We start from the raw sequence: 9,069 nt of genomic DNA on the forward strand, positions 1-9,069 counted from the left end.
TGTCGGCAGCACGTCTCCCTGTTTACACAGGAGATGTGCTGCCGACAACAATAATATTTAACTTTTTTGAAACGATACGACCAGCAAATGATCGATCGTTTGCTCGTTCATCTGCTGATCGTTCCCCTGTTTACACAGGGCAATTATCGGCAACGAGCGTTATATGAACGCTTGTCTGCCCGATAATCGTCCAGTGTAAAAACCCCTTAAATCCATACGCATTAATATGGAGATGGTCCCCACTTCGCAGCTAAAACAGCATCCACTCTTCTGGGAAGGATTTATACAAGATTTTGGAGTGTGTCTGTGGGAATTTTTGCCAATTCATCAAGAAGAGTATTTGGTCTTCTTCATACAGAGTTTTTTGCATGTGGAAAAATCTGCCTCAAAATTCCTTCAGGAATTTTGAGGTAGATTTTTGCCTGCCTGCACTCTCTCTGCCGCGTTTTTATTGGCCGTGGCCATTGAGTGCCGCAGGCAAAAACGCCACGAAAACCGCTTTCTCTGAAAAGGGGTAGGGCTACGTGGCACTAACTGGGAGGGGGTCTGTGTGGCACTACCTGGGAGGAGGGGGCTGTGTGGCACTACCTGGGAGGGGGGCTGTGTGGCACTACCAGGGATAGGGGGGCTGTCTTGCACTACCTTGGAGGGAGCTGTGTGGCAATACCTGGGAGGAGGGGGCTGTGTGGCACTACCTGGGAGGGGGGCTGTGTGGCACTACCTGGGAGGGGGCTGTGTGGCACAATTGACAGAGGGCACTCAATTTATGGGAGTACAAATTGGGGGCCTAACTTCTATATGGGGTCATAAACAGGGCCTATCGTCTATATGGGGGCACAAAGTGACGTTTTATGCCATTTTACTGCCACTGTGAGTTCCCCCGCAAAGGGGCTACTAAGTCTGTGTTGCACAAGGGCCCACATAAACCTGGCACCAGCCCTGACTAAACGTTCAACAAACTTCTGACATGTCATAGTGACATGTCAGAAGTTTTGATTGGTGAGGGTCCGAGCACTGAGACCCCCACTGATCGCTAAAACGAAGCGGCATAAGCGCTCGTGTGACCTCTCAGCCGCTTCGTGTCTGTTCGGCTTTTTCCGGAAATCAATGTATCGGAGTACGGGATCAATAGAAAGTCTATGAGCCCGTACTCCGATACATCGGCTTTACGGAAAAAGCCGAACAGACACGAAGCGGCTTATCGCTCACACAAGTACTTCTGCCGCTTAGTTTTAGCGATTGGTGGAGGTCTCAGTGCTCGGACCCTTACCAATTTAAACTTCTGACATGTCACTATGACATGTCAGAAGTTTGTTGAACGTTTAGTAACCCTTTAAATGGTCCATTATATAAAGTAATTGCTGGTCTCTGACTCGTGCACAGTATATCATATCCTATACAGGTACATCTATATTTCCTTTGCTGCTCCACCTATGCAGACACAGAAGTACACATAAAGAGCTGATTCTAAGGAGACACAATTCACTTACATCTGCCACAGCTGTGAAGCAATAATAGTAAAGAACTCTTTATCTAGGAGAGCAGCAATAAAATTACACTTCTGTACGTGATTTTGTGTGTTGCAGTTCACATTCTGTACACTAGATGTCCATGTCGTATCAGAAAAGTGGGCTTCAAGCATATCAATTTTATAGTATACTTATATGAAATGTTAAATACTTTTGTGTCAAAAAAGACAAAAGTATAATAGGTATGATACCTTTATTGGCTAACCATAAAAGTTCTATATGCAAGCTTTCAGAGCACAGAGGCCCCTTCTTCCAATAAAGGTATCATACCTATTATACTTTTGTCTTTTTTGACACAAAAGTATTTAACATTTCATATTGTCTCTGGCTAACACGGTACTACACAATTTTTTACTGTACTTCGTGATAGTATACTTATAGAATGAATCTACATTAAAACATTGGAGTCAGGGCCGGGCATAGGATAGATGGCGCTCCGCTCAAAATGATCTTTCAGTGCCCCACCCCCATCATTAAAAAAAAATGCCCCATAAAAAAATTATAATGCCCCTTTAGTGCCCCCCATACAGTATAATAATAATAATAATAATAATAATAATAATAATAATAATAATAATAATAATAATATTTAATAATATATTACAACCCCTTCAAGGACACAGTATTTTGTCCTCTAATTGTGGCCACAGTATTATTCCCCCTGTAGTGCCCCTACACAGTATAATGTCCGCTTAGTGGCCCCCACATAGTATAGTGCCCCCACTGGCGTAGCTATAGGGGTCGCAGCGGTCGCAATTTTGACCGGGCCCCGAAGCCAGGGGGGCCCACGGCCCCCCGCACCACATCAATAAAAAGTTACTATAGTAACTCGGGCCGCGGGCCCCTGTTACTATAGTAACAGACAGTACTTACCTTCCTGGTTCCGGATCGCAGCGGAGGTCCTGACGTCAAGCGCTGTGCGCAGCGCATGACGTCACAGTGCTATGCGCCGTGCACAGTATTGAGACGACAGAACTACCGCCGCGGCTGAAGAGGAAGGTAAGATTAGTTTCCCTGACTGGCGGGGTCCGACTCCCGGGACCCGCCAATCAGCTTTTTTGAAGGGGCCACAGCACTCGTACGAGAGCTGCTCCCCTTCATTCCGGTCAGTTCATTCCGGTCACACTGTGAATCGGTGTCGGCGATTCACAGCGTGAGCGAGTAGTGAAATGAAGGGGAAGCAGCTCTCGTACGAGTGCTGCGGCCCCTTCAAAACAGCTGGTTGGCGGGTCCCGGGAGACGGACCCCGACACATCAGCTATTGATGGCCTATCCTGAGGATAGGCCATCAATGTTTAGGGACTGCACAACCCCTAAGCCTACGATGCAGCAGGCTTAGGGGGCCCATGAGACAGGATCACAGATTGTGTGAACCTGTCTGCTGGGCCCTGTTTCTAAGCCAATCACATGGTAGGCTTAGATACAGGGCCCATGCGTGATCCTGTCTGATGGGCCCTGTATATAAGCCTACCACACTGTAGGTTTACATACAGGGCCCCAGCACACAGTAATCTTATACTGTATAAGATTACAGTCCGCTGGACCCTGTATCTAAGCCTACCTTGTGGTAGGCTTAGATACAGGGTCCCACAGACAGTATCGCACATGGGCCCTGTATCTAAGCCTGCCACACTGTAGGTTTAGATACAGGGTCCAGCAGACAGTAATCTTATACTGTACAGTATGACACATGGGCCTAACACATGTGTTACTAATCGTTTTTTTTGTGTGTTTTCTTACAGGTTCGGTCGTTGGACTACGTCGGATTCCAGGACTACTTCGATGACGGCTTTTTTTTTATTATCAATAAAATGGTTAATGAGGGTTGTGTGGGTTTTTTTTTTATTTCAATAAAATATTTTTTCTATGTCTTTGTTTTTTTTAAAACTATATTACTACCGCCTTAGTAATGGCCGCCGGCTGATTGACAGCATCCATTGCTAAGGCGGGGCTTAGTGTTAGCCGGTGCTGAGGCTAAGACTAACCCCCTTTATTACTCCGGTACCCACCGCCACCAGGGGTGCTGGGAAGAGCCGGGTACCATCCAGTACCTGACCATCTGTAGTGATGGTCGGCCACTGGGGTGGCCTCAGGCTGGTAGTATCAGGAGGGGAAAGGTTCTTCCCATCCTGGTAATGCTAGGCTGCTGCTGCTTTATTGTATCTGGCTGGTTATGAAAAATGGGAGGGACCCACATCATTTAAAAAAAATAATAATAATTGGAAAGAACGATGTGGGGTCCACCCAATTTTCATAACCAGCCAGATACAACACAGCAGCAGCAGGCAGCATTACCAGGGTGGTAGGTGCCACTGTTTTTGGCCTTCCCTAGCCTAATACTACCAGCCTGCGGCCGCCCCGGTGCCTGCCCGTGACTGCAGATGGTCGGGTACTGGTTCGTACACGGCTCTTCCCAGTACCCCTGGTGGTGGTGGGTACCGGGGTAATAATGGGGGTTAGTGTTGGCCTTTGCACCGGCTAACATTAAGCCCCACCTTAGTAATGGAGGTTGTCAATCAGCCAGCGGCCATTACTAAGGCGGTGATAATAAAGTTTAAAAAGATACAAGCACATAGAAAAAATATTTTATTGAAATAAAAAAACACAACCCTCATTAACCATTTTATTGAGAATAAAAAAAACGCCGTCATTGAAGTCCTCGAATCCGAAGTCCAACAACCGAACCTGTAAAAAACCACAAACACACAAAAATAATCAGTAACACAAAGAAGCAAAATTATTATTCTTACCTATCCTGGGTCCAGCGCTGGAGACGCAATGTCAGCGAGCTGAGCCCTGTATCTAATCCTATCACGTGTGATACTGTCTGCTGAGCCCTGTATCTAATCCTATCATGTGTGATACTGTCTGCTGGGCCCTATATCTAATCCAATCATGTGTGATACTGTCTGCTGAGCCACTGTATCTAATCCTATCATGTGTGATACTGTCTGCTGAGCCACTGTATCTAATCCTATCATGTGTGATACTGCCTTCTGAGCCACTGTATCTAATCCTATCATGTGTGGTACTGTCTGCTGAGCCACTGTATCTAATCCTATCATGTGTGATACTGTCTGCTGAGCCACTGTATCTAATCCTATCATGTGTGATACTGCCTTCTGAGCCACTGTATCTAATCCTATCATGTGTGGTACTGTCTGCTCAGCCACTGTATCTAATCCTATCATGTGTGATACTGTCTGCTCAGCCACTGTATCTAATCCTATCATGTGTGATACTGTCTGCTCAGCCACTGTATCTAATCCTATCATGTGTGATACTGTCTGCTTGGCCACTGTATCTAATCCTATCATGTGTGATACTGTCTGCTGGGCCACTGTATCTAATCCTATCATGTGTGATACTGTCTGCTCAGGCACTGTATCTAATCCTATCATGTGTGATACTGTCTGCTGAGCCACTGTATCTAATCCTATCATGTGTGATACTGTCTGCTGAGCCACTGTATCTAATCCTATCATGTGTGATACTGCCTTCTGAGCCACTGTATCTAATCCTATCATGTGTGGTACTGTCTGCTGAGCCACTGTATCTAATCCTATCATGTGTGATACTGTCTGCTGGGCCACTGCATCTAATCCTATCATGTTTGATACTGTCTGCTCAGCCACTGTATCTAATCCTATCATGTGTGATACTGTCTGCTCAGCCACTGTATCTAATCCTATCATGTGTGATACTGTCTGCTCACATATGTATTGGGGCTATTTCCAATTACATTTTAAGCCCTGAGGGTATGTTCACACGGCAGCGTCCGTTACGGCTGAAATTACGGAGCTGTTTTCAGGAGAAAACAGCACCGTAATTTCAGCCGTAATGGCATGTGCAGGCGTCTTTCGCTGCGTCCATTACGGACGTAATTGGAGCTGTTTTTCCATGGAGTCCATGGAAAACGGCTCTATTTACGTATGAAGAAGTGACAGGCACTTCTGTGACGCGGGCGTCTTTTTTACGCGCCGCCTTTTGACAGCGGCGCGTAAAAAAAATGACCGTCGGCACAGAACATCGTAAAACCCATTAAAATGAATGGGCAGATGTTTGCCAACGCTTTTGAGCCGCATTTTCGGACGTAATTCAATGCTAAAACGCCCGAATTACGTCCGTAAATAGGGTGTGTGAACCCAGCCTTAGTGACGCCCCGGCTGCTAGTGCTGCATTGTTGGGTCACTTAGGAGACCCAGCGATGCAGCTGAAAGCTGCGGACCATCGGCCATGAGGAGTTTGCGCGGGGGGGGGGGCCCAATAAGAACTTTTGCATCGGGGCCCATGAACCTTTAGCTACGCCCCTGAGTGCCCCCCTGTAGATTTTTGCCATAAAGCCTCCCTGTAGACGGTGCCATAATCCCCCACCTCCTCCTTGTAGATCCCGCCATACAGCCCCCCACACCTGCCCTTTGTACTCCCAGTAGACAGTGCAATACAGTCCCCCACCTCCCCCTTGTAGACAGTGCCCCGAAACAAAAACAAAAATTGTACTCACCTAGGCCCCGTTCCCATGACGAACTGAGCTGCTCCACGACGGGATCTTGTAGTCTAGTACAGAGTTTCCCAACCTTATCGGACTCGAAGCAGCACTTGAAAAATAAAATTTCCTCAGGGCACCCCTACTAAAATAGTTTCGAGAAAGACCGAAAACGCCTAAAAAAAAGCACTACACTCGTAGGGTATGTTTACACACGTTTTTGTAAGGCAACTAAAGCTGCCTCAAAATTCCTTCAGGAACTGACAGCGTTGTGTGACCTTTTTTTCGTGTTTTTTCTTAAGCTGTTGAAGCGAATGCAAAAGGCGCAGGAAAAAAAGCTCCAGACGGGCGCTGCAGGTATTTTCTGCCTCCTATTAATTTCAATTGGAGGTCAGAGGCGGAAACCACTTGAAGACCATCAGCCCCCCACTCACCGTAAAATGACCATCAGCCCGCCACTCACAGTAAAATGACCATCAGCCCCCTACTCACAGTAAAATTACTATCAGCCCACCACTCACAGATTCCCCCTGTAGGTAGCGCCACATAGCCCCTTGTAGGTAGCGCCACACAGCCCCTTGCAGGTAGCGCCACACAGCCCCTTGTAGGTAGCGCCACACAGCCCCCTTGTAGGTAGCGCCACACAGCCCCCTTGTAGGTAGCACCAGGCAGCCCCCTTGTAGGTAGCGCCACACAGACCCATGGTAGGTAGCGCCACACAGCCCCCTGGTAGGGAGCGCCACACAGTCCCCTGGTAGGGAGCACCACACAGCCCCCTGGTAGGGAGCGCCACACAGCCCCCTGGTAGGGAGCGCTACACAGCCCCCTGGTTGGTAGCGCCACACGGCCCCCTGGTTGCTAGCACCACACAGCCCCCTGGTTGGTAGCACCACACAGCCCCCTGGTTGGTTGTGCCACACAGCCCACAGCCCTCTGGTTGGTAGCGCCACACAGCCCACAGCCCTCTGGTTGGTAGCGCCACACAGCCCACAGCCCCCTGGTTGGTAATGCCACACAGCCCCCTGGTTGGTAGTGCCACACAGCCCCCTGGTTGGTAGTGCCACACAGCCCCCTGGTTGGTAGTGCCACACAGCCCACAACCCCCTGGTTGGTAGTGCCACACAGCCCCCTGGTTGGTAGTGCCACACAGGCCACAGCCCCCTGGTTGGTAGTGCCACACAGCCATTGGCTTCTCCTGGAGTGGAATCCCCGGTCACGGCGTCTGCAACCCTGTGGACGGGGATTCCGCTGCACGAGTTTCCCCTGATGTCACTGTCCATATATGGACAGAGATATCAAGGAGCGCTCCAGAAGCAGAATCCCCGGCCACACAGGGATTCCGCTCCTTCAGGGAGCTACAGTGGTGCTAGTAGACAGCAGAGCAGGGAGATACCTCCCTGCTCTGCTATAGTGCCGTCGCTACCACTGTAGCGGTGCCACCGCCCTCATGCCCAGTGTCACCGCTAGCAGCTGCTATGGCTGCTACAGCAGTAGCGGCTGCCACTAAGTTAAGAAGCACCCGGGCGGAAAGGCGAATGCTGAGTCACTGGGCCCGGGCGCTTCTGAAACAAGCAGGGGAGGGGAGCCAGCGCAGCGCCCCCTTCCACCTGCTGGAGTGATGCGCCCTGTGCAAAGGCACTGGTCGCACACCCCTAAGGCCGACCCTGATTGGAGTAACTTCGCAGCAATAAAGCAAAGAAGGGCTGGTGTCCGGGCAAGCCTAGGCCAATGCCAGGGTCCACTGGGCTTGAAGGGACCAATATATCTGGGTAAATGTTTTGCACTTGTCTAGTCGAGTTGGTGCTGGGCAGCTCATTGGCCCACATATACCTGGAACAGGCCTGAGTGTAATCTCCAGGGGCGGACATACCGCATGTGCAGCCGGTGCAGCTGCACAAGGGCCCCGCGTGGGAAGGGGGCCCGTTCCTCTGCTGGCCGACTCAGTTCTCAGCTGCGCGATGCTGAGGACTGAGACAGAGGCCCGTGGACCACTGGCGTAGCTATAGGGGTCGCAGCGGTCGCAATTGCGACCGGGCCCCGAAGCCAGGGGGGCCCACGGCCCCCCGCACCACATCAATAAAAAGTTACTATAGTAACTCGGGCCGCGGGCCCCTGTTACTATAGTAACATACTTTACTTACCTTCCTGGTTCCGGATCGCAGCGGAGGTCCTGACGTCAGGCGCTGTGCGCAGCACATGACGTCACAGCGCTATGCGCCGCGCACAGCATCGAGACGACAGAACTCCCGCCGCGGCCGAAGAGGAAGGTAAGATAGCCCTGACTGGCGGGGTCCGACTCCTGGGACCCGCCAATCAGCTGTTTTGAAGGGGCCGCAGCACTCGTACGAGAGCTGCTCCCCTTCATTCCTGTCACTTCATTCCGGTCACACTGTGAATCGGTTTCGGCGATTCACAGTGTGGGCGAGTAGTGAAATGAAGGGGAAGCAGCTCTCGTACGAGTGCTGCGGCCCCTTCAAAACAGCTGATTTGCGGGTCCCGGGCGACACATCAGCTATTGATGGCCTATCCTGAGGATAGGCCATCAATGTTTAGGGACTGCACAACCCCTAAGCCTACGATGTAGCAGGCTTAGGGGGCCCATGAGACAGGATCACAGATTGTGTGATGCTGTCTGCTGGGCCCTGTATCTAAGCCAATCACATGGTAGGCTTAGATACATGGCCCATGCGTGATCCTGTCTGCTGGGCCCTGTATCTAAGCCTACCACACTGTAGGTTTAGATACAGGGCCCCAGCACACAGTAATCTTATACTGTATAAGATTACTGTCTGCTGGACCCTGTATCTAAGCCTACCTTGTGGTAGGCTTAGATACAGGGTCCCACAGACAGTATCACACATGGGCCCTGTATCTAAGCCTTAGGGTATGTGCACAGACACTAATTACGTCCGTAAGTGACGGATGTATTTCGGCCGCAAGTACCGGACCGAACACACTGCAGGGAGCCGGGCTCCTAGCGTCGTACTTATGTACGACGCTAGGAGTCCCTGCATCGCTGTGGGACAACTGTCCTGTACTGTAATCATGTTTTCA

The sequence above is a fragment of the Rhinoderma darwinii genome, chromosome 5 (genome assembly GCF_050947455.1).
Source record: "Rhinoderma darwinii isolate aRhiDar2 chromosome 5, aRhiDar2.hap1, whole genome shotgun sequence".
NCBI lineage: Eukaryota > Metazoa > Chordata > Amphibia > Anura > Rhinodermatidae > Rhinoderma > Rhinoderma darwinii.